General features: G+C 42.8%; 1 protein-coding gene and 1 long non-coding RNA gene across 11 annotated transcripts in view; one reads left to right on the top strand and one right to left on the bottom strand.

Moving 5' to 3' along the window:
* The window catches only part of LOC137088788 (uncharacterized), a 192172-nt gene extending 177223 nt beyond the window's left edge, over nucleotides 1-14949 (top strand). The window contains exon 5 of the long non-coding RNA XR_010907570.1: nucleotides 14759-14949. This is a non-coding gene — a long non-coding RNA (uncharacterized lncRNA). The remainder of the gene's footprint in view (nucleotides 1-14758) is intronic.
* gjc2 (gap junction protein gamma 2) overlaps nucleotides 1-26114 on the bottom strand; it is a 469070-nt gene that overhangs the window by 147501 nt on the left and 295455 nt on the right. The gene's annotated exons all lie outside the window — the stretch shown is intronic.

Genomic DNA, 26114 nt, shown 5'->3' with positions numbered 1-26114 from the left:
CTACTGCTGTTAAAGACTTGGATTCCCATCCTAAACATAGACAAAGTTTCAAAAACTAATGTTGGACGTTTGATAGAGTATTTCTTTGTCAAAAATACTCCTTCCGGTTTCTCACAAGTTTCGGAGAGTTTTTTTTCGAGTATGGGTCGGCTTGACGTTAATAGAGCAGAAGGTCCTTGTATGGGCCATACGGGCTCTTCTCCCGGTAGAGTGCGTGCACGCGCGTGACTAGAGTGAGAGAGGAAATGCACGCCCATAAACACTCTCAGTTGCACATCCACTCGTCCGTGAACACTTATGACGCGCCGCGCTCCACTTTATTCCTATGGGTGAGATCAAGCGACTTCAACGCTTCAGCACAGCATTCCAGGAAGGTAACGCTGCATTTGAACCAATTTGAACGCAGATATGACGGAAAGCTTCACAACATCGCTTCAGTCGCGTCACAAAGTGGATTTCCACGGTCACTGCTGTCACAGGACTTCACCAAATCATACCAAAGAAGTGTGTTTTTGACGGAGCGGTCCCAGCGATAAAGGTTCGGTGAGCAGACGGTGAGTAAAACTGCTTCAAATGTCTATGCTGTTGGCTATCGTCGCGTAAGTAAACATCAGTAAACGACATGATCGTTTATCGTGCTCTAATTCCATTGTTGTTCTATGTATAACGTTACATTAGTCTGATGTGCAAAACCATTTTGCTTGCTACTGCTAAGGTTTAGTAGCATACAATAGTCCATAAACCGAATCAAGTCATCATAAACTGCGAGTAAAGACACACAAATGTTGACAGGCCACTAAATACAGTACATACCACAGAGACGGACGTCCTGCTGTTGCTGTTTCTCCTGTTCAATTTATTTCAGCCTCCGAATTTGAATCTGGATCATATATCTATTAGCTGTGATCGATAGCCATGGGTTTCTCCACGCTTGAGGACGTCACGGCTTTGTGCGCATTCGTCATTCTTTAGCTCCGCCCACACGATACACCTCCAGGCGATCGTTTTTTTCCAGAAAGACTCAGTACAGCCTATATTTCTTTTATAAATATAATAAAACTAAAGACTTTTCAGAGACATGAAGGATGCAATACTACTCTATAGGTACTCAAGATTGACACTGAGTGTTTCACCCCCCCCCCCCCCCCCTTTAATGATGCTCCTTTAAAAAAGTATACCAAAAATAGAAAATAATAATAATAATAATAAATATATTAGCCTAATTTACATAGACTCTTTGTAGTGCACATTAAAAGTCTAAAACTGTCACACAACTGGTAGACATAGCTACTGTAGCCTGCTTGGTAACACTTTACTTGAAGGGGTGTGCATAAGACTGACATGACACCTTCATAATCATGACATGACACGTGTCATGAATATGAAGGAGTTTTTATGCATGTTTATGACAACTGTCATTAAGTGTCATTCGCTTAATTATGTCATTTTTAATGCAATGATGACATTTCGGAGTTGTCTTTGTTATGACAACTTGACATAAACCAATACATCATAACCTGTCAGTGTCTTTGTCATGACAACTTGACATTACCAAGACAACATAACCTGTCATAAACAGACATGAAATGACATAGCAGATTAATTATCAAATTTAAGAAACTACTTAGCTTTTTGGGTTTACATTACATTAGTTGCTAGGCAACGTGGGGGAGAGGACTCTGGCGTTGTCTGTTCACCGCTTCTCCACCCACAAATCATGTTAACTTTACTATTAAATTTAGATTTTATTTTATTTTATGTTTGTGACTAGTCTAACAGAGCTACTATTGGGACTGTTGCTGATTGCTGGCAGCCACTGAGAGGACGTTGTTTGCCGTTTCTTCACCGCTTCTCTTCTGTTTTTGTTTGAATTTGTGGTTGGTTTTGGTTTGAAGGACATTTGATGTTGCTCGCTGCGGCTGCTCTCTCTTCTGGGTGTCGGCTGCTCACTGGTGGTCTCCCTCGGGCTTGAGCTGCATGGTGGCTGAAGTTTGCACCAGGCTAGCGTCATCGGCGTCCGGCATGATGTTGAGATGTAATTTTTACTTGTTATTCATTTGTTGCACTTTGAGATTCTTCGGAATGAAAAGTGCGTTATAAATAAAATCTATTATTATTATTATTATTATTATTATTAAACTGTCATGTGGTTGGTTTTGACGATGGCTGTCATTAGGCTATTATAATGTCATGATTTTTTTATAAATTTAATTTGTCATTAACATGTCATTAAGTGTCAATACTGTGTCAAATTATTTCATAACATTGTCATGAATATATTTCTTGACCTAAACTACAGTGGTACAAGTTGAATTTGTCCTTAACATGTCATTAAGTGTCAATACTCTGTCAAATTATTTTATAACAATGTCATGAATATTTAGCTTGACCTGAAATATGGTATCATAGAGGAAATCGTACAGAGTCATTAAAAACTATTAATATAACTCAAAATGATAGAGTGGCATAGACACCTATGATGTCTATGGTGGCACCACTGGTTATGTGTACGCTGTAACAGATGTTGGCAGAGCCTCAGTCAGGTTAGTTTGTTTAGGTGTTTAATGTCAATTTAGTTTCCAGTAAGTAAAAACAATTCACAACAACGTTATTTTGGGTTTAATATACTTTATTTAAACTTTTGCTCACTCTTTAACGAATAGTTTGAGTTTATTCTTACCATTTCTTTGTTTGTCTGTTTGTTATGGCGGAGTCCCGTGTGCTGGTGCACCGTCAAAAGGGGTTCGGGCGGAAACGTTGGCCCTATATATAATGTTCCGGCCTTGGCTCTAGCCGCAACCATTCCTTGTTCAGCCCGGGGTGGGGCTCTAAAGACTATTTATCTTATTTTTATACATCGGAAGATAATTTATAAAGTGAAGTCATTTGACAAAGTGTTATTTTTCTGTGTTTGTTTATGTGTGTATATGATGTTGATATATATATATATGTTTATTTTGTGTAATGGCCATTATTTGTTACGTGTTTTCCCCTTTTTTCGTTAATTGGTGCTGGTCACCTGTGTATAAATTCATGCCTTGTGTTTTTAAGAGTCAGTTCTGTGAGAGGGCAGGTCTTAAAAATTAAATGATTGATTTTATTTCTCGAACTCCTTTTCATATTTTTAAGACATTTGAAATTGTCTATTATCTAACCTTCTGTTGAAGCTGGTGGAGGAAACTTAAAAAATAAAATAAAAACATTGTGAACTGAAAAATATTAATGAGGCTGTTATTAAAAAATAATTTGACAGCGTATTAACACCTAATTACATTTTAATGACAAATTAAACTTTTGCCACTGAAAAAAATGTATGACATTATAATGGCCTCAGTCAACATCAAAACCAACCACATAACAGTTTAAGGTTAACCCTATAAGCTAAGTAAGTTTCTTAAATTTGATAATCTGTTATGTCATGTTTATGACAGGTTATGTTGTCTTGGTAATGTCAAGTTGTCATGACAAAGACACTGACAGGTTATGGTGTATTGGTTTATGTCAAGTTGTCATAACAAAGACAACTCCGAAATGTCATCATTGCATTAAAAATGACATAATTAAGCGAATGACACTTAATGACAGTTGTCATAAACATGCATAAAAACTCCTTCATATTCATGACACGTGTCATGTCATGATTATGAAGGTGTCATGTCAGTCTTATGCACACCCCTTCAAGTAAAGTGTTACCGTAGTGCTTATACTTCCAGTTTGCGAAAGCTACCATTGAAGTCATTGGACATGATGTCGCTATGACTCCTGATCGCTGGTCGCATGGGCTATGTCTCACACACACACACACACACACACACAGCTGCAGGTCCGCTGACAGAGCACGTCTGATTGGATGTAAACTGCTTCAGTGAGCTCAATTATAGTAACGCGGCATTTTATTCTCAGTAACGATAATGGCGTTGTAACGGGGGAAACAGTAATTCGTTTGATTACTCTTTATTGAAAAAATTAATGCCGTTAGTAACACCGTTTATCTATAAGGCCATTATTCCCATCACTGGTCCTGTCTGACTATGTCTGTGGGTAAAAATAGTGACCCCCTCCCTGGTCACTTGAGAACAGTGAATGAGAGAATGGGCCCTATAGGAACTTAAATGTGGGGTATTAAAAATAAGTAAAGGAAAGTAAGGAAATTAGAATATTGTTTCAAAATATTAGTATAAACACTGTAATATGATATATATATATATATATATATATTACCGGGTGGAGATACCTTTAACGTTCGTATTCTTGTATGTTTAAAACTGTTATTTCTTTGTTATATACTGTGCTCAGTGAATTAAATCATGTTAAACAGTGGTTATCTGTATTTTTCTGGAGTCATCAGCAGGTGGCACTGTGTGTGCTGCGTGCAAGGCAATGCGCATGCGTCCTCTCACCTCGATCATTTTTGTCCGATGTGCAGCGAGCAGTGTGAGAGAGACTCGCACTCTCGGGAAATTGGGGAGATTTTGTAATCATACACAGGTATATACAGAGTTTTATGATTATATCCTGGATAAATTATAATTGTGGATGTATATTTTTTGTTAATTCGGAGTATTGTCATATTTGAAAGGTTATAATGTCTGCGATTATATTCCGCAGTCACAGTTGTATTACACTCAGATCAGTAAGACAGATTATTGTTTTTCTTTTCTGCATACTGCAAAAAAGAACTTCATAATGAATGCGCATTATGAATGCAGACTTTATTCTTTGTGAAAGATAAAGATAGAAATGCTCACAGGAAGAAAAAATTATATAGGATCCGCCTAATCCTGGCCAAATCACAGAGATGTCGATTTGCACTGGACTACAATTATCACAGGAATGTGAATGTTATCACAGGAATGTGTTCTGCGAAATATGGTAGGTAATTTGCAGGGGGATTTTTACTTTACAAATTACAGACATGGCCAATTCGCACAGGAGTAAGATCACAGACATTCTCTGCAATTATTACAAATCACCAGAGGTCCCTAGATAATACTAATCCCGTGTGAATGGGGTTTAAGACTAGGACTGCAAAACTATGCCGAGATCAATCAAAAGCCAAAATGAAGAAGAGGCTTAGAAACAACAGAGCCTATATTCCACTCGACAAAACCAGGACTTCGCAACAGGCCTTTGAGTGACATCCAGCTGGCAACACATGGAGAGCAACAGCCAAGCAGCTTCAAAAGACTGATGATCTATACAGAATGACTGACATCGATTCCCTGACGGGCTGCACAGGTGTGGCATCTACAATGATCACGCTAAAGTGTGCTTCCAATTTTGTTTGTTATTATATTAACTTAATTCATCTCGATAATTCACTGGTCTCATAGCAGTTCTTTGTATTCTCTGCTAAACTAACCTTCTCTGCTTTTTCAGTATAGGTACCAGTCCAGCCCTATGAGGAAAAAAATGAAATACCAAGTGCATTGACAGACAATAGTGGGTGCTCAACTCACCTAATAGTTACCACTGAAGCTGGATTTGGTATAGTAAGGGCTAGTATGTAACATCTATGGCTAAAAATATGTATTCATTGGTTAAGAAAATATAGACACAAGATGTCTCAAAGGAAAAATATGGTAGGTAAACAAAGAATGTTGTTCACTCCATCTTGTTTAATGGATTTAACTTTAACTAGAACTGGATTAAATAATAATAACTCCAAAGTCAAAAACATGAAGTCAAAATGCTGTCATCAGTGGGATAATGAGATAAAAATATTATTGGCCAAGGTTTCATGATTATGAAGAGATCTCCAATATTCTTCTTAAAGAAGCTCATGAGCAACAACAAAAAGAAAATTACAAACTTAAAATGAGACAAACAAATTATTAAATGCACTTGAGAAATTACAATCGGCTGTCTCAACTGCATCGTAACTAGGTCTACTATCTATTAGATTTTGTGGAAAAAGAAAGAAAGGTTCATGCACAAGGAATGCTACAGTGCCTATGCTCAGACCTTGTGGCAATCCTGATACGTTCCCTAATTAGAACACAACCTGCTGAAGCAGAAACAAAGATACATGATGGTGGTGTGATTGATGGCCATGGGGGTGGGAATGAGTGAATGAGAGATAGTGTCTGAAGAGACACTAAGGCAAAAATATATTTTGCCAAAACAGCTGTATCTAAATTTAGTATGTGGGATTGGGTAAATTATGCCCAATACAATAATGACCATGGATGAATTTGGTTAACGCAGAGGAAATAAAATTAAACACGAGATCTCCTTCTCAACTCAGATCTTTCTCCTACACTGTAAAAAAAAAAAGCTAAAAAAATGGTTATTTTCTGGCAGCAGGGGCGCAAGAAAAAGTCTAGTAAAAAAAACGAAAAATACTGTCAGGAAAAAAACATAGCTAAACTGTAAAAAAACGCCTTGGTTACGTATGTAACCCTCGTTCCCTGAAGAAGGGAACGGAGACGTACGTCGGAACTGAACCGATGAATCGGGATCTGACTTCAGAGACCTATCCACTTCGAGTGTATAAAAACGAGCCAATCGGAGATTGGCATGTAATCCACACATTCCACGCTCCGCCCCGCAGTGCGGGTATAAATAAGGAAGTGGAATGGCAGATCAATGCTTTTTTCAGCTGAGGAGCCGAATACGTGACTGGGCTCCTAGCGGAAGCACAGCACCTGGCGACGGGACGTACATCTCCGTTCCCTTCTTCAGGGAACGAGGGTTACATACGTAACCGAGACGTTCCCTTTCAGTCGGTCACGTTCGACGTACGTCGGAACTGAACCGACGAATTGGGATACCTTTGGAAAACGCCAGGATGGTGGCCCTTCCAGCATCCTGCTTGAGCGCACTGGACCGTCTAGTATGGTACGGAAGTCAGGGCTCCAAGCAGGGAGGTCAGTCACTGCTGTTTCTGCAAGACCCACTTAGAGTGACCATAGACTGCTGGGAAGCGTGCTCTTTTCGGAAGAAGGTACGCTGCGGGGCCAGGTCCTTCAGGAAGGAGTGGTGGCGGAATACACATAAGGACTATCCTGGTAGGGTAGTGCAACATATGGCAGTCTCTGGGGTGGTTCCAACCTAATTGTAGGGGGGAAAGAACACGCCCAGAGACGACAGAGCGGGCTCTGTCAAGGGACAGACACGGGGCTAGCCCGAAGGGTAGCTGGTACCGTGGAGGAATACACATATGGGGTTGCCGTGAGGGAACCGCTACATATGGAACCCAGCCTACAACCACGTTCCACAAGCATACGGGTGCAGGCCTAGCGTCAGATGGTCCGCAATGTCTGACACCGCATGGGGTGACGGAGGAGCTCGACAGGGTTAGCCGGTTTCCCGGGGAACACAACTGGAGACAATAAACGCACGTATCCGGCCCAGAGGGCGGGAGTGGCGTTGCAAGCCGACACTTAGAACGGGCACTTAGAGCTCCTGGCCACCAGGGGCGAGGATGTGGGAAGATACCGGCTCTACACGGAGGCTAAAAATCTAGCGAACGTGTTAGGTGTCACCCAGCCCACAGCTCTACAAATGTCTGTCAGCGAGGCGCCTTGAGCCAGCGCCCAGGAGGATGCTACACTCCTAGTGGAGTGAGCTCGCAACCCGAACGGGCAAGGCACGTCTTGGGACTGGTAAGCCAAGACTATAGCATCCACTAACCAGTGGGCTAACCTCTGCTTGGAGACAGCCTTTCCCTTCTGCTGGCCTCTGTAACAGACGAAGGGTTGCTCTGAGGTCCGAAGCTTTGGGCCCGGTCAATGTAAGTGCGGAGAGCGCGGACCGGACACAGCAAAGCCAGGGCTGGGTCTGCCTCCCCCGAAGGCAGCGCTTGCAGGTTCACCACCTGGTCCCGAAAGGGAGTGGTAGGAACCTTGGGCACGTATCCGGGCCTGGGTCTCAGGACAACGTGAGAGTTACCAGGCCCGAACTCTAGGCACGATTCGCTGACCGAAAGTGCGTGCAGGTCCCCTATCCTCTTGATAGAGGCCAATGCAGTCAGGAGCACTGTCTTCATTGACAAGATTTTAAGCTCAATTGACTCCAAAGGCTCGAAGGGAGGGCTCTGAAGTGCTCTGAGCACTAGTGCTAAGTCCCAAGAGGGTATCGAGGATGGACGAGGAGGATTTAATCTCCTCGCACCTCTGAGGAACCTGACGATTAGGTCGTGCTTCCCTACGGACTTACCTTCAACTGCATTGTGGTACGCTGCTATTGCGGCGACGTACACTTTGAGGGTGGAGGGAGACAACCTTCGCTCCAACCCGTCTTGCAGGAAGGAAAGCACGACACCAATCGAACACCTTCGGCGGGAAGAGCACCACTCAACAAACAGGTTCCACTTCAGTACATAGAGGCGCCTTGTAGAGGGGGCTCTAGCTGAAGAGATGGTATCTACAACTGCTTGTGGTAGTCCATCTAGAACCTCCGCATCCCGTCCAGGGACCAGACATGAAGATTCCAGAGGTCTGGACGCGGGTGCCATAGAGTGCCCCGTCCCTGAGAAAGAAGGCCCTTCCTCAGGGGAATGGGCCAATGAGGGGCTGTCGCGAGGAGAGTAAGTTCTGGGAACCAGGTCCGGGTTGCCAAACGGCGCAACTAACAAGATCTGCTCCTCGTCCTCCCTGACTTTGCACAGTGTCTGTGCAAGAAGGCTCACTGGGGGAAACGTATACTTGCGTAGGTCCCGGGGCCAGCTGTGCGCCAGTGCATCTGTGCCAAGGGTACCCCCGGTAAGGGAATAGTACCACTGGCAATGGGTCGAGTCCGGAGAGGCAACAGGTCTACCTGTGCGGCTCCGAACTGGTCCCCATATCAGCTGGACCACCTGGGGGTGGAGTCGCCACTCTCCCGAAGGTGCTGGCTGCCGAGAGAGCTCATCGGCTGTCTGGTTAAACGCACCAGGGACATGAATGGCCTGAAGCGACCTCAGCTGCTTCTGACTCCACAGGAGCAGGTGGCAGGCGAGTTGGAACATGCGACGAGAGCGTAGACCACCCTGACGGTTGATGTATGCAACGGCCGCCATGCTGTCCGTACGGACCAGTACATGCTTGCCAGGTAGCAGCCCCTTGTGGCGGCGTAGTGCCAAGTGTACTGCTAGCAACTCGAGGCAATTGATATGCCAATGCAATTGCGGTTCCGTCCACAGACCTGCAACTGCATGCCCGTTGTACGTGGCCCCCAGCCCGTGGATGAGGCATCTGTGAACAGCACAGCATGCCTGGACACTTGTTCTAAGGGCACCCCGGTCCGGAGAGATGTCTTGTCTGACCAAGGACTGAAAGTTTGGCGGCAGTACGGAGTCACTGGGACCCGGTACTGGCCACTCTGCCACGCCCACCTCTGGCCTTCTCACCCACTCTCTGCCCCTCCCGGGAACCTCCCATGAAGCCAGTGTTGGAGCGGTCTCATATGAAGCAATCCGAGCGGCGTTACTGCGGCTGCAGATGCCATATGCCCCAGGAGCCTCTGAAAAAGTTTCAGTGGGACCGCTGTTCTGCCTTTGATTACATATTCAAGCATTTCAACACCGACCTGATTCGCTCCTCCGTGAGGCGCGCATTCTGGTTGACCGAATCCAGCTCCATACCGAGGTAAGAGATTCTCTGAGTAGGACAGAGCTTGCTCTTCTCTCGGTTGACCTGAAGGCCCAACAGGCTGAGGTGACTGAGCACCATGTCCCTGTGTTCGCACAACTGCTCCCGAGACTGGGCGAAAATGAGCCAGTCATCGAGATAGTTGAGAATGTGAACGCCACGTTGTCTGAGTGGAACAATGGCTCCCTCCACGATGCTAGTAAAGAAGCAAGGCGACAGGGACAGCCCGAAGGGCAGGACCTTGTACTGGTATGCCCGTGCCTCGGACGCAAAACGTAGGAACGGTCTGTGTCGAGGGAAAATCGAGACATGAAGTACGCGTCCTTCAGGTCGATCGCTGCGAACCAATCCTGGAGATGGATGCATTGAAAAATGCGTTTCTGCGTAACATCCGGAACGGGAGCTTGTGCAGGGCCCGATTCAGGACGCGCAGGTCCAGGATTGGCCATAGCCCACCCCCTTTCTTGCAGGATGAAGTAGGGACTGTAGAACTCTGTCTTCATCTCGGCTGGAGGAACCGGCTCGATCACGTCCTTCGCCAGTAGGACCTCGATCTCTGACCGCAATAAGGTGAAGAGGACACCCTTGTACTTGGGTGTCCGGCGAGCGAACTGAATCGCGTAGCCGATTTTGATGATATTGATGAGCCAACGGGATGGTCGAGGGAGCTGTAGCCACACTCCCAGGGACCGCACCCGCGGGACCAACGGCACCACAGACATGCCCGGGGTGGGGCAGCGCAATGGAGTGCTCTGGCTCGACTCGGGAGGCCCGGAGTGTCGCGCAAGTACTCCTGGTCTGGGCAGGGAGTGGGTGAGAAGGCCTGGAGGCGTCCTCGAGCTCACTCGGCTGCTCACTGCCCGGAGGCAGAGAGGTGGGAGAATCAGACCCGACTCGGGAGGCCCCTGGGCAGCCCAGAGTCTTATCTGAGTGTTCCCGGGAGGGGCAGAGAGTGGGCGAGAAGGCCAGAGGCGTCCTCAAAGCTCACCCTGCTGCCTGCTGCCCGAAGGCAGGGAGGTGGGGCACTCAGACCCTACTCGGGAGGCCCGAAGGCAGCCCGTAGTGTTGTCCGAGTACTCCAGGTTGGGGCAGAGTGTGGGTGAGAAGGCCCAGGGGCGGTCTCGATGCCCACACTACTGCGCCCTGGCGAGGGAGGGGAGGATAGAAGTAGCAAGGCCCGGGGGCGTCGCACACTTCCAACCTGGCCCTCTGGGGCCCAGAGAGAGAGGAAACTGCTCTGAAAATGTGGGTACAGCTGGACTCCGGAGAGCCAGTGGCAGAAACGTTAACCAGTCAGGGCCACCCGGTCCTCCTCCGGGGGGGTGGGGGAGGGATACGAATATCACCTCCCCCAGAGCAGCTCCTGTTCTCCCCAGCCTGTCCGTCTCAGGGCCGCGTCCCCTTGCGCTTGCCTGCTGGTTAGCGGGGCCCTGGACGGATTGGGCGCCTCCCTCGCGCCCGGCACCCTGCTCCTCCAGTGGAGGCTGCTGCTCGGCTCTAGCAGGGTGGAGGGGGACGCAGGAGGGGATGCCCTCGGCGACAAGCCGGCAGAGGCACCGCAACCGACGACCGAGCAGCTGGTCGTCGGCACCCTGGCGCAACGCCTCCGTCTGCTTCTGGGCCACCAAGAACTGCTGGGCAAAGTTCTTGATGGCGTCGCCGAGGAGGCCAGCCCGACAGACAGGCTTTTCTTACGCATATCTGTCAGGTTAGCCCCCTGTTCCTGGACCACTAGTGTGGACATCGCCTGACCCAGGGAGCGTGCAGTGATTTTCGTCGCCTCTAGGGCAAGGTCCAACACCGCACGCAGTTCCTGCACAACCCTTGGCTGGGACTACCCTCATGCATGCAGGGCAGAGGGCAGTGAGAGAGGGAATTTTTTTTTTTTTTTTCATTTTTGAGCCTTATAGCACTCCATATTACCCTCTCTCCGATGCAGCAATTGACATCTGTCCTCTGCCAGAGCAAAAAATGAAACGCTAAGACCCTTTCTCTTCTTGGATCAGCGATTCCATCTCTCACTACAAGCAGGCATGTGAGACAGTGAACGTGGCCGTCAGAACGGCACACAGCACACTTAACACTCAAGCCTCAATGAAGAAGGCAAGGTGAACAATGCCCTGACGTGGTCATGTTCTCATGAGAGAATCCGTACCACCCACGAACAGAGTCTCAGCATGCTTTTGATGCGATAGAGGAGTGGGGGCCCGAAGGGATCTACCCGGCGGGGAAATCCCAGTGTAATCCTCAGGCCACCAGCGCTTATCAGCCAAAGTAGCCCTTTTCCAGTAACACCAGAAAATGAACTAGATTGGGGGATAGGCGAAGGGACTCGACCCCATCTGAGGTTTCATAGTCTCAGCCGCGCATCTAGAGCACCGACTGACGCGTGCCAGTTGCTGTAACAACCACCGCTGTCAGGCGGCCGCTAAACGGCACACGGCGCGCTGAACACTCAAGCCTTTTATGAGAAGGGTGAGACGAACAACGCGCCGACGTGACCATTTTCTTCTGCGAGAACATGAATCACCAATGAGGACAATGAAACAGTTGAATTCCAGGAATGCATGGTTTGAATAACACCTTGAAAAAGACGCAGGGTCAAACCGTGTTGCTCTTTTAGAATGGAAAAACTGCTCTTTTAGATGTGCTGAAGCGCTCACGGAGATGACCGCGGTCAGCACGCAGTCCACAGTGCAAGCCTCAAGGGAAAACGCCCAGCGAACCAACAATAAAGCTCTTTTGTGAAATGCTCTTTGAATGCAAACGATTGCAACGTCAGATTGGTCTCTCGCTGAAGCGCCGTTTCACCCGCACTGGCAGTTCGCCTTCCTCTCAGAAAGACTCAATTTATACACTCTTCGTGGCAACTGCAAACACTACTGGCTCTGAAGTTGAAAAGCATTGATCTGCCATTCCACTTCCTTATTTATACCCGCACTGCGGGGCGGAGCGTGGAATGTGTGGATCACATGCCAATCTCCGATTGGCTCGTTTTTATACACTCGAAGTGGATAGGTCTCTGAAGTCAGATCCCGATTCGTCGGTTCAGTTTCAACGTACGTCGAACATGACCGACTGAAAGGGAACAGTAATTTCTTATCCTATAATTACAGTTTATTACTGTTATTCTACACAAAAATCTCCTTATAATACAATGAAATCTTTTACTTTTAACATACTTTAATTGTTAAAATACAGTCATACACCTCTAAAACACAGAAAAATTATCTTTAAAGAATGATAAAAAAAAGTTTAAGTACAGATAATTACATGTATGTGTGTGTATGGGCAGGGGCGTAGCCATCTTTTCAGAAGTGAGGGGGACAGAAATGTCGTAATACCATTTTTTTTTTTTTTTGGACTAATATAATTTATCGCATCTCTTGCTTTTAATTGGGCAAGATATCAAATACACTGCTGAAAAATAACCAATAATTAATATCTATAATATTATTCTCCTATTCTCCTTTTTTGTGTGCCAATTTTATGATTGGTTTATATACTACAAACACTTCTGCGTTAAGACTCCATAGATTTTATGCAATGTAAAAAAAAAAAAATATATATATATATATATATATATATATATATATATATATATATATATATATATATATATATATATATATATATATATATATATATATATATATATATATATATATTCTGATGTAACTCATCTGTTGTCTATGTCAATATAGTAAAGTGTGATTTATTCCTGTGATCAAAGCTGAATTTATCATCATTACTCCAGTCTTCAGAGTCTCATGATCCTTCACTAATCATTCTCACATGAGGATCTGATGATCAACACACATTTATGATTATTATCAGTTGTGCTGCCCATGGTGATGCTTAATTTTCTAAACATTTGTGGTAAAATTAAAAAAGAGAGAAATTAATACTTTTATTGATCAGACATGCATTAAATTGATCACAAGTGATATTTTTAATATTACAAATTAGATAATTTATTTAATAAATGCAAATAAATGCTGTCCATTGAACTTTCTATTCATTAAAGAATCCTGAAAAATAACATGTAGGCTATCATGGTTTCCACAACATTTTGGGAACTGTTTTCAACACAGATAATAATCATAAATGTTTCTTGATTATCTTGTTTTGATTGATCATCTGAGAGTGATTAGTGAAGGATCATGTGACACTGAAGACTGGAGTAATGATGATAAATTCAGCTTTGATCACAGGAATAAATTACTATATATTCACATAGGGAAAAAAAAGCGCTTTTAATTTGTAATAATGTTCAAAATATTACTGTTTTAACTATTTTTGATTACATAAATGCAGCCGTGGTGAGCAGAATACTAAACATTAAAAAAGCTGCATTATTCATATGATGCTTTATTGTCAATAAATAGCCTACATTGAGATGACTTAAAAAATACACATAAAGCATATATTGTCGCACTCGTCTGATTGTCGTCGTCACGTTTCATCACTCATAACGATTGTTTTCCTTCAGCTGCAGCTCCAGCTTGACAGGGTATTACGAATCCACTTTTGGACTTTCTGTGAGAGCGCCCTCCTCATTAAGATTCGGAAAAAATTACAGGTCATGCATAGATAATTTTTTGTCTCTGAATTTAAATCTTGATGTATTCACATTGGTTTCTATGTAAATACACTTGCCCCTGACCTCAAAAAGGGCGCTATCAACCGAGGTTAGAGAAGGCTGTCGTTAGCGTTCCTGTTAACTTGTCCGCCCCCGCACAGAGTAACACCGGTTCAAATCCCGCTCGGAGCGGGTCGACTAGGATCGGTGAGACCCAGTAAAAGTGCGGGGGACGAAAATACATTTTATTAAAAGTGAGGGGGACACGTCCCCCCCGTCCCCCGCGTAATCTACGCCCATGTGTATGGGTATATATATATACACTGAAAAAAAAACTGAAAAAAAACCTGTAAAAAAATGGTTATTTTCTGCTAAGAACTAAACCAAGTTGATCAAGTTTTCAGCCTCATTAACTCTAATAAATCAATATTATTATTTCTGACCAATATTTCACCAGCAAACCTTTGTTGCAGTAGAGCAGACCTTCTGAACTTGAAATACATTATTGGGGGGAGTGTTTTACCACACACAGGCATCAAGAATCAGCATGTGAATCTCAAAGAGTGACATCTACGCTAATGTTAGTCTCTCTGTTTATCCCGAGGTTTATCCCGGATCTGGGCCCTGTCCGGATCGGATGGTGGACCTGCCTGGACATGACCAGCTCATCCTGGAGTGTCTGCTGAGCCGTGTCAAATGGTGTCTCCTCCGAATTTGCCTCACTTGCACGACATGCTCAAAACCTGTCTTCGGCGCAATAATTCCGATCTTTCATGTATTCATACTCTTGTGTAATCGACGCCCCATCCTAAATAAATCTGTCTCTTCCGTGATACCCTGAAAATTTTGAATAATCCGATCTAATATGATTTCCGAACTGTAAGGTTGCCAGAATAATAATCTTACACGGTGTGTTAATAGGCCAGAGGAGAACTGGCACCCCGACTGAGTCTGGTTTCTCCCAAGGTTTAATTTTCTCCATCACGCCCTGATGGAGTTTTGGTTCCTTGCCACTGTCGCCTTTGGCTGGGCTTGCTCAGTTGGGGACACTAAAAATATGATTAAAGTTATTCAACTTATTATACAAATAAAATGTATGAATTAGGTCTTATTTAATTCCATAAACTATAATACTGATCTGCCAACATTGTCGCTATATGATAAATTAAAATAAGCTGATAACATCACTGTTTTCTCCAGTACGACTACAGCCAAATCTAATTTTGTCGCAATATTATCCTGTTTGACACTGTGAAGCTGCTTTGACACAATCGTGATTGTAAAAGCGCTATATAAATAAAGTTGATTGATTGATTGATTGAACAATGGTGACATGCTTCATGCCGGAATGCATGCTGGGAGCCAACGTAGTATTAAAATGAGTGCTCCCAGCATGCATTGTGGCATGAAGCATGTCACCATTGTTGAGATTCATATTCTGATTCTAGATGTCTGTCTGTGTCTAAAAAAAGTTTCCACAATGTATTTAAAAATCAAAATTCAGAATGGATGATGTGCTGCTGCTGCAAAAAAAAAAAAAAAAAAAAAAAAAAAAAAAAAAAACTTTGGTGGTAAATATAATATATTAATACATTATTTTAAAAATAATAATTTTAATCATGAATAAAGTAGTCAACTACTCCCCTCTATAAAGCTGTTCTCTAGATCACTTGATTATTGATTACAGCATTATTTGCGACAAATTATATTTTGTTTAACACTGTTACAAACTCATACCATTTGCTAAGACTCAAACTGCCCAACTAAAGGAAACACTCATCCCCAAAATGGTAACCAAACATTTTCAATAAAAAAGTCTACATCTGAACCTGTTCATACATATACACACAGCAGCATTTGCAACTCGATTCGGAAACCCATAAAATGTACATTAATAATAGACGTGGTTAGGAAATTTAGGGGAGAATTAGTCAGTGCAAAAAAAATAACAAAATTAGCTTCTTTTTTTTGCAAGACAAAGTTAAAAGATAAGTTGAAAACCTACAGATACTATTATTTAGCCTAAAAAAATCACTTTAACAAGCACATTATCTTGTTAATGTGTTAAACAAGACAATACACATTAAAAATGTTGAATGTCTGCTGATTTCTACATTCATTTCCTTTTTCCTATTTTTACAGAAAAAAATCTGTAAAAATACAAAATTACATAATCAAACTTATGTAAAAATACAGAAATGTCCTCTTAAAAAATGGAAATTTCATGTAATACCAAAATACAAGCAATTCCTGTAAATTAAATAGTCAAAAATTAAATTACAGCAAATAGTAAAACAACAGGTCTATCACATTCTCACACTTATCTCCTCTAAAGCTTCATAAGAGATCTCAGCTACATCACTTGCAGTGCTCAGATTATTCTTCTTAACCAGAGACACTCACACTCTCATATGTTTATCTCCTCTAAAGCTTCATAAGAGATCTCAGCTACATCACTCACAGTGCTCGGATTATTCTCCTTAACCACACAGCAAATTACTGAGGGATAAAAACCTGGTGTTGGGTATCTAGTGATAAAATCTTGTGTTAATTTACAAATATTATATGCTTTATCACTTGCTTAGTGATAAAGCACAGTGTTTCCTTTGGGTGATAAAGCACAGTGTTTCCTTTCGGTGTTAACAATCAACATCTGCGCATGTGCAGAGCATTTTAAATCTCCCAGCTCATCCTTCGGTCTCTCCATCTTTATGGATTTCCCTGCACACACAACGGTTACAAGGACAAGGTATAGTATAGTATTATTATCTTATCAGCTTGTGATTTATTAATGAGCTTGTATAATTAGTAACGTAGCCGATGTGGTTGACTTAACTCTGTTAGCGTTTTTTTCTTTTTTACCTTAGTTTAAATTTAGCGCGCTTTTGATCCGCCATTCAGTTTAACCTAACTGAATAACCCCCACTAACACTAAATTCGTTAATGGAGGACGAGATTTACGTAAGTGACTTAATTTCGTTGTGCTAATTTTGTTAAATAATGTAGCAGCATTAACATTATGTGTCATTTTTTAACTCACTGGACTTGGATAGTTATTTCTCATTTGGCATAACGTTAAGTATCTTTAGGGCTTCCAACCTTTATAAGGCCATTTATATCTTTCACCCCATAACTACGAGTTAATTCTGGTGTTTTGAAATGTCATTCAAATGAGAAAGCAGACATTAATCGAATGAATTACTTGCTCTTCATTTTTTTTTTCTTGTGTGACGCCCCGGGGCTCGATCCCTGGCCGAGCACATACTGATCGGCCTGCAACATTTTGCGAGTGAAATGCTCTGTATGTTCTATCAATCTTCTCGTGGTACTTTGATAACATATGCCGACCATTCTGTACAGCGCTCCAAAATGTCGAAAACATCGTAGGACACACTTTTCTTCATGAACTGCTGCAGTCAATATATAAAAACTCAAGATCGAGTAAAGAAGTTTGTTTCTCCCACTGAGACATTTTTCGTCTTACATTTCATTTACATTTCTGCATTTGGCAGACGCTTTTATCCAAAGCGACTTACATTGGATTCAAGGTTCACATGTTTTACATTATTGTCAGTTTTTGCTTTCCCTGGGAATCGAACCCATGACCTTGGCGTTACTAGCGCCATGCTCTAGCGCCATGCTCTACTATCTTATTTTGTATTAGTTGAGCAGACATGCATTAGTGACCTGCCATGCAAGATTTTTTCTGTACAACTTAGTTCTAGCCTTTTCTAGTTGTAGTAGGCTATTGTAGTCTATCTGTAACAGTAGTGCTTATGTTTTGAATATAACTTTTTTTGCTATGTGTTGGTATTAAAAAGAATCTGAAGTAAAACACAAAGTGACCTGATTATTTTGAGTCTTTTAGTTTGCTTTCTGCTTTGGAGGATTTTGGTTTCATGGAATATTGTTTATTATTTCAGAAGGAAACCACTTAAGGCCACAATCGTCTCGGTTACGTATGTAACCCTAGTTCCCTGAGGGAACTAGACGCTGCGTCGAAACGCTGTGAGAACGCCTCTGCGTTAATGCGTCGTGAAGCGTGTGTAGAACCATTCCATCGGAAGATCGATCGATCGTCGGTGTGATGACGTCATCGACCGGAAGCTATAAAGCGTCAGCGAAAACAAACTGGAACTAGCTTCTGATAAAGCCTGAAGTAAGTGATCACGTGCACGCCGGGAGTATGCTCCGAAACAGACGAACAGTTGATCGGTCTTTCTCCACAGGGCAGCTCTGTGGACGTATGTATCTAAAGCCCGGACAGGGCACAGCAGATTTAATCTTTCCTGGTCTGATGTCATGAAAGGAGGAGGACAGAAGGCTTGTAGAGTGATCGGCAACTCGGAGTGATCCGTGGGCTCGTAGGAACTTGGGGATGTAACCTGGTCTGGGATGCAGAAAAGCCTTTACCATACCAGGCGCAAACTCTAGGCATGAGGGCCCTACTGACAGGGACTGAATATCTCTTATTCTCTTTAGAGACGAAATGGCCAAAAGGAAGATGGTCTTTAAGGTGAGGAACTTCTCTGAAACCTCCTCTAAGGGTTCAAACGGAGGCTCGGATAAGCCCCGCAAAACAATGGCCAAGTCCCATGCTGGGACCCTCGAGTGCATAACCGGCCTCAACGTTAAGGTACCACGGAGGAAACGTGTAATAAGAGGGTGTCTTCCCAAAGACACTCCACCCAAAGGGACGTGGAAGGCAGCCAGGGCCGCCACGTACACCTTTATTGTGGAGGGGGTCAATCCTGCCGAGAACCTTGCCTGCAGAAACTCCAGCACTGTACCGACCGGGCAGTTAACTGGGTCCCACTGGCTTTCTCTGCACCATGCTGAGAAAAGTTTCCATTTCAAAGCGTACAGCTTCCTCGTGGATGGAGCTCTGGAGTTATGGTCTCTACAACCTCGGCCGAGAGACCCTCCTCTATGAGCCTGGCCCCCTCTGAGGCCAGGCCCACAGTTTCCACAACTCTGGGCGTGGGTGCAGGATTCTCCCGCCCGCCTGAGAGAGTAGGTCCCTCCTGGTTGGAATCTCCATCGGAGAGCCTTCCAGGAGAGATATCAGGTCCGATAACCATATTCTGGTCGGCCAGTATGGAGCCACTAGAAGTACCTGGGCCCCGTCCCGGCGTACCCTCTCCAGAACTCCTGGAAGCAGGACAATCGGGGGAAAGGTGTACAGGGGCAGACTCGGCCACTCCTGTACCATGGCATCCAACCCCAGCGGGGCTGGATGAGACAGAGAGAACCACTGAGGACAGTGAGAATTCTCTGCCGAAGCAAACAGGTCTATCTCTGCTTTCCCATATTTTGCCACAGGAGCTCCACCACCTCGGGGTGGAGTCTCCATTCCCCGGGCCTCGGCCCCTGCCTCGACAGGATGTCCGCTTCCTGATTTAGGACCCCTGGGATATAAACTGCTCTGATGGACAGCAGTTTCCCCTGGGCCCACAGGAGGATCCGACGTGCCAATTTGTCCAGTGGACGGGACCTCAGACCCCCCTGGTGATTTATATAGGCGACCACCGATGTGTTGTCTGTCCTGACTAACACATGATGGCCCCTGAGGTCGGGCAGAAACTGTTTCAATGCAAGAAACACAGCGAGCATCTCTAGCCGATTTATGTGCCAGTGTCGCTGGTGTTCCTGCCATAGACCCTGGGATGAACGGCCACTCATGGTCGCCCCCCAGCCCGTGAGAGAGGCGTCTGTCGTTAGCGTTACGTGACGAACATGAGCCCCCAACACGGGACCCTGGGACAGAAACCCCAGGTTTTTCCACATGACCAGAGCACGTAGGCATCGCCGCGTGACTTTGATCGTGCGGAGCGGATTTCCCCTCGGGGAGAATCCTTTTGTTCTGAGCCATCACTGTAGCGGCCTCATGTTCAGTAGGCCAAAATGTATCACGTTGGACGCTGCTGCCATGAGACCTAACCGTTTCTGGAACTGCTTCACAGTGATGGCCCGGTCTAGCTTCAGTTCTTTGACTGCTGCCAGGATCGATGTTATGCGTGTTGGCGATAATTGCGCCCGCATAATTACTGAGTCCCAGTTCACACCTAGAAAAGTAGTTCTCTGAGCCGGAGAAAGCAAACTTTTCTTGGCGTTCAGCCTCAACCCCAATTTCGACATGTGTGCGAGAACAGCATCTCGATGCTGAACCGCCATCTGTTCTGTATGCGCTAGAATCAGCCAGTCGTCGATATAGTTCAGTATGCGGATGCCCTGCAGACGCAACGGCACCAGAGCTGCATCCACACACTTGGTGAATGTGCGGGGTGACAGTGCTAGACCGAAGGGAGGTTCCCGATATTGGTATGCCTCTCCCCCGAAGGCAAACCTCAGGAACTTCCTGTGATGTGGAAGGATGGAGACATGAAAATACGCATCTTTGAGGTCTATGGTGACAAACCAATCCTCCGATTTGATCTGCGATACAATCTGTTTGAGTGTGAGCATCTTGAACTTGAGCTTGTCCTCTGAGCGATTTAATAGGCGCAGATCAAATATCGGGCGTAAGCCCCCATCCTTCTTTGGCACGATGAAGTAATGGCTGTAAAACCCAGACTCCCTGCCGGGAGGAGGAACCCTCTCTATAGCCCCCTTTCGCAGGAGTGTCTCTACTTCCTGCGCCATTACCAGAGCCTGCTCCGGGCCCACCTCTGTGGGTAGGACACCGCTGAAAGGAGGTGGCCGCCTTTTGAATTGAATGGCGTACCCCCTTTTGATTATCTGCAGGACCCAACGAGATATATTTGACGTTTCCACTCGACTAGAAAATCGAGTCTAATACTAAGGGAACCTCTGGTGTACTTTGAACAGCAAGCACAGCGCCCTGAAGCGGCGAACCGGCAGGGAACAACTGACTTGACTGCTCGGGAGCCCCCCGAGGGGTGGCCCGCGGAAAACGAACGCGCCCCGGCATTGTGGCGGGGTTGGCAGCACGGCCCCCAGAGGGCGCCGCAGGGAAACGGGTACCGTTGGCAGGGGTAAACACCGTTTCCCTACGGGGGGAACCACCCTCAGCGTCCTGACGCTTCTGGCGTCAGGAACGCTTAGACGAGGCCTTCTTGGCGATCAGGACGGTCCTCAGATCAGCCTGGCCCTCGTCCCCACGCTGAGGGGGAGTTCGGGTGGTGACGCTCTGCTTCTGTTAAGCCCTGTGAGTGGAGCTCGTACTCGGCTTGAGCTGCTTGGTGTCAGCAGCAGCCCCAGGGACCTGGACCCGGAGAGGGAGAAACTGCTTCAGCGCCGCAGCTTGTTTCTTTGACTCCTGGAACCTCTCGGTGACAGTGTGAACTGCGTTAACATTAAGGTTGATTTAAGATATACAATGTTGAATTTTTGTATTTTCAATTAAAAAATTACTAGAGGAATGTTTCTTTGTTTAATCTTGTTTAAAACGCAGTAGAGATTTATCATGGTAAGATGTTATAGCATTGGAGTATAACAAGACTGTTTTATTCAATTGTATGTGTGACAATAATGGCTTTACTGAAGCGATTCCCGGTGAAAGCAAGAACTGACAAAAATGTTTTTTTTTTTTTTTAAATGGTATTGAATGCAGTGTAAGTCTCTTTGGATAAAAGTGTCTACCAAATACATAAATGTAATGGAATTGATATATTACAATTTCAATAAATATTCAAATAAATTTGTATATAGTCACTAGATTTTTTGGGGGAAAATAAATAAAAATAATATCTATCTATCTATCTATCTATCTATCTATCTATCTATCTATCTATCTATCTATCTATCTATCTATCTATCTATCTATCTATCTATCTATATATATATATATAATCTTGTTTTACATTTCATTCACAGTGCCATTTTAAATTAAGTATTTACATTAAATAAACATTAAATACACTGGGTGTGTGAGATTAATCACCATAAATTGTTAAATGTACACTTATGAGTAATACATTTCTCAACACCTTGGGTGACACTAACACAGTGGGTAACACTTTAGAATACTGTTTCTTACTTAATGCATAACTAATAAAGAGTTACTGCAGTACTAATGAATAATTCTTCATTAACACTCAAGTCACTAATATTAACTGCTAAGGAATGCGTGTTAACTAATCAATTATGTAATAGCATTTTTTAATTGTGTTAAGTATCAATTAGTTAATCAGTAACTATTCAATTCAGTCATGCCTCCTTAAGAACTACTATTAAGTAACTACTAATTCAGCTTCACAAGGAAAAACTATTAAGTAACTACTAATTAACAGTGATGCACAGTATCAGATCGAGTCCCTTTCTTCTTCTTTAGTACTAATGTTGTTAGATAAATGTACTACTGTTATGTGTACTATATGTAAATATTCATTTACATTCACTCGCAAATGTGCCGATTAATGGTTTTGTCTGTGTGTGTCCCCACGCTATAATGTTGCAGTTCTTGCAGCATTAAATCAGAGAAAAAGTACACAGATGAGTGCACATGCAGAGTGCACAAAATGTGAGCGCACACGCAATTTCTGTGAGTCCAGTTTTGTGCGAGAGAATGGATTGAGATTCCGCTTGTAAGCAGAGATTTGTTGCTTGTAAACTTGATGTGCTCTCGTGGTACAAAATTAATACTACATTAATAAGAATGTTGATGATTTTTTTAATTTTTTTTTTTATGTAAGTATTGTCTGCAACCAGAAGTTCAGGACGGAACCCCATCCCCAATCTAAGTGCCTTGCCAACATGGCTCAGGCGTTTTATGTTTATGTGATACCAAAGGATTTCTGTATTTAAGGCAATGACTGAGGGGAAAATGAGAATACAGGGGCCCTATGAGTCATTAAAAAAGAATTACCAAATAGTTCTCAAGGAGTTACTTAGAACCTGGAACAGTATTCTAAAGTGAAAACATAAGGAACCCATTCATAATTAATGAAGAATTACCAAATAGTTATCACAGAGTTACTTAGAACCTGGAACAGTATTCTAAAGTGAAAACATAAGAAACCCATTCATAATTAATGAAGAATTACCAAATAGTTCTCAAGGAGTTACTTAGAACCTGGAACAGTATTCTAAAGTGAAAACATAGCCTAAGGAACCCATTCATAATTAATGAAGAATTACCAAATAGTTCTCAAGGAGTTACTTAGAACCTGGAACAGTATTCTAAAGTGAAAACATAAGAAACCCATTCATAATTAATAAAGAATTATCAAATAGTTAATAGTTAAATAATTAAGCCTAACTACCATTAGTACAGTACTAATAAGGAAATTTGACCCTCAATTCTAAAGTGAAAGTTTTATCCTCATTAATTATGACACTTATTGAATGATATTTAAGTTTACTAACTAGAATAAGCCACTAATTAAACCTAACTACCATTAATACAGTACTAATAAAGGCAATTTGACCCTCTATTCGAAAGATAAGTTCTTATTGTTTAGCAGCTGTGTATTTTTATGTAAAGCGTGGTTCTACATGAATCTAATACGTAAAACATTAAAAGCAATAAACATTCTGCTGCACACTCAGTTCAAAGGATTTACATTAAACAAACTACACCTTTAAACCCTAAAATGAATAAGATTTTTGTAATCATTTAACGATGATTTATCATTTAATACTTATTTTGCTTGCCATGGGCCACAATGACTAGAAAGTACACCAAAACGCAACATAAATTCACAAAAGACACCAATTTAATTCGTTCGGTGTAATCCACATCTTTAGAATCCATACGAGGAACTTCTTTATCCAGCGTTCTCCATCTTTCTCTTCAATAGCGGCCGTAAACAAATCCCGCGCTCCATCTTTCTCTTCAAAAGTGACTGTAAACAAATCCCGCGCTCATTGGGAATTCAAACATTGCGTTTTACGGCAGTGATATCAAACGCTCATTGGCTCTCGCTTGCTTCGTCACAGATTGCGACAAGCCGTGTTTTAGTTTTTAGTCTGTGGTGAATGAGAAACGCGCACGCCTTCAAATAGTGGGATTAAGTTTCACGAGTTTGTGTGCCCATATAATCTTAGTGAAAGTGGTAAACAGATTTGGCTTGCTGTCTGCTATAGAGGGGCTCGGAGAGGATATTCTAGCCGAGCTCCGATTGCCCCCCTATAACAGGCAAATTGAATGAATAAAATAATGAATGAATGAGTCATTTATATAGCGCTTTCATATGTACTACTGTACACCCAAAGCGCTTTACACTCGTGTCAGGGATCTCTCCTCAACCACCACCAATGTGGTGTACAAAAGGAGGAGCAGGGGAGGAGGAGGGATGCTTCAGGAACCAAAAAGGGGAAGAGGTAAGCTGCTGGTTTTATACCTTGGTATTAATTGAAAGATTAGATGGGCGTACTCCTCCCGAAATTACGTTTATTAACTTCACTTAAATTAAATAACTTAAATTCTCTGTAACGTTACCTCATACAAACTATATCACCAGAGAGGACTGCGACTGCAACACATCGTCACTCAGACTACTATTGGTACCGCTTTTGACATTTTCACAATAAATAAATGATTGTGATTACACTTTTGTTAGTTATGTTTTTCTTTATATATTTTCATTTTTTTTTTTAAATGGTTATGTGTAGGTTTAGAGGTTTGAGTGAGATTTGGGGCTCAAAATATAATTGTAATGCTATATTGCCCATTAACCCATTAAGTTGTATTGTCATTTTTAGTCTCTGTAAAATTGTTATGTTTGTGTTTAGGGAAGTAACATGTATCTATAAAATGGTAAAAGGAAATTTTTATATGATATAAAATATATTTTATGTATTTTGAGGTAAAAACACCTTTGTTTAAATGTTGCCAATACGTTCATGTTGTACCTTTCACCATTTATCCAAATAGACAAAAAATATGTTTTGTGTCTGTAGAAGCTGCTTATTAACTTATATAAATTACTACCATAATTGAGGATAAAATTTCGCTTTAGAATTGAGGGTCAAATTTCCTTATTAGTACTGTATTAGGTACTATATTGTACTATATTGGTAGTTAGGCTTAATTATTTAACTATTAACTATTTGGTAATTCTTCATTAATTATGAATGGGTTCCTTAGGCTATGTTTTCACTTTAGAATACTGTTCCAGGTTCTAAGTAACTCCTTGAGAACTATTTGGTAATTCTTTTTTAATGACTCATAGGGTCCCTGTATTCTCATTTCCCCCTGTCATTGCCTTAAATACAGAAATCATTTGGTATCACATAAACATAAAATGCCTGAGCCATGTTGGCACGGCACTTAGATTGGGGATGGGGTTCCGTCCTGAACTTCTGGTTGCAGACAATACTTACATAAAAATAAAAATAAATCATCAACATCCTTATTAATGTAGTATTAATATTGTACCACGAGAGCACATCAAGTTTACAAGCAACAAATCTCTGCTTACAAGCGGAATCTCAATCCATTCTCTTGCACAAAACTGGACTCACAGAAATTGCGTGTGCGCTCACATTTTGTGCACTCTGCATGTGCACTCATGAATCTGTGTACTTTTTCTCTGATTTAATGCTGCAAGAACTGCAACATTATAGCGTGGGGACACACACAGACAGAAACATTAATCGGCACATTTGCGAGTGAATGTAAATGAATATTTACATATAGTACACATAACAGTAGTACATTTATCTAACAACATTAGTACTAAAGAAGAAGAAAGGGCCTCGATCTGATACTGGTAATTAGTACTTACTTAATAGTTTTTCCTTGTGAAGCTGAATTAGTAGTTACTTAATAGTAGTTCTTAAGGAGGCATGACTGAATTGAATAGTTACTGATTAACTAATTGATACTTAACACAATTAAAAAATGCTATTACATATTGATTAGTTAACACGCATTCCTTAGTAGTTAATATTAGTGACTTGAGTGTTAATGAAGAATTATTAATTAGTACTGCAGTAACTCTTTATTAGTTATGCATTAAGTAAGAAACAGTATTCTAAAGTGTTACCACACAGGG

This window comes from Pseudorasbora parva, chromosome 9 (genome assembly GCF_024679245.1).
Source record: "Pseudorasbora parva isolate DD20220531a chromosome 9, ASM2467924v1, whole genome shotgun sequence".
NCBI lineage: Eukaryota > Metazoa > Chordata > Actinopteri > Cypriniformes > Gobionidae > Pseudorasbora > Pseudorasbora parva.
Note: the sequence above shows the minus strand (reverse complement) of the source record. Positions and strands in the feature narration are given on the sequence as shown.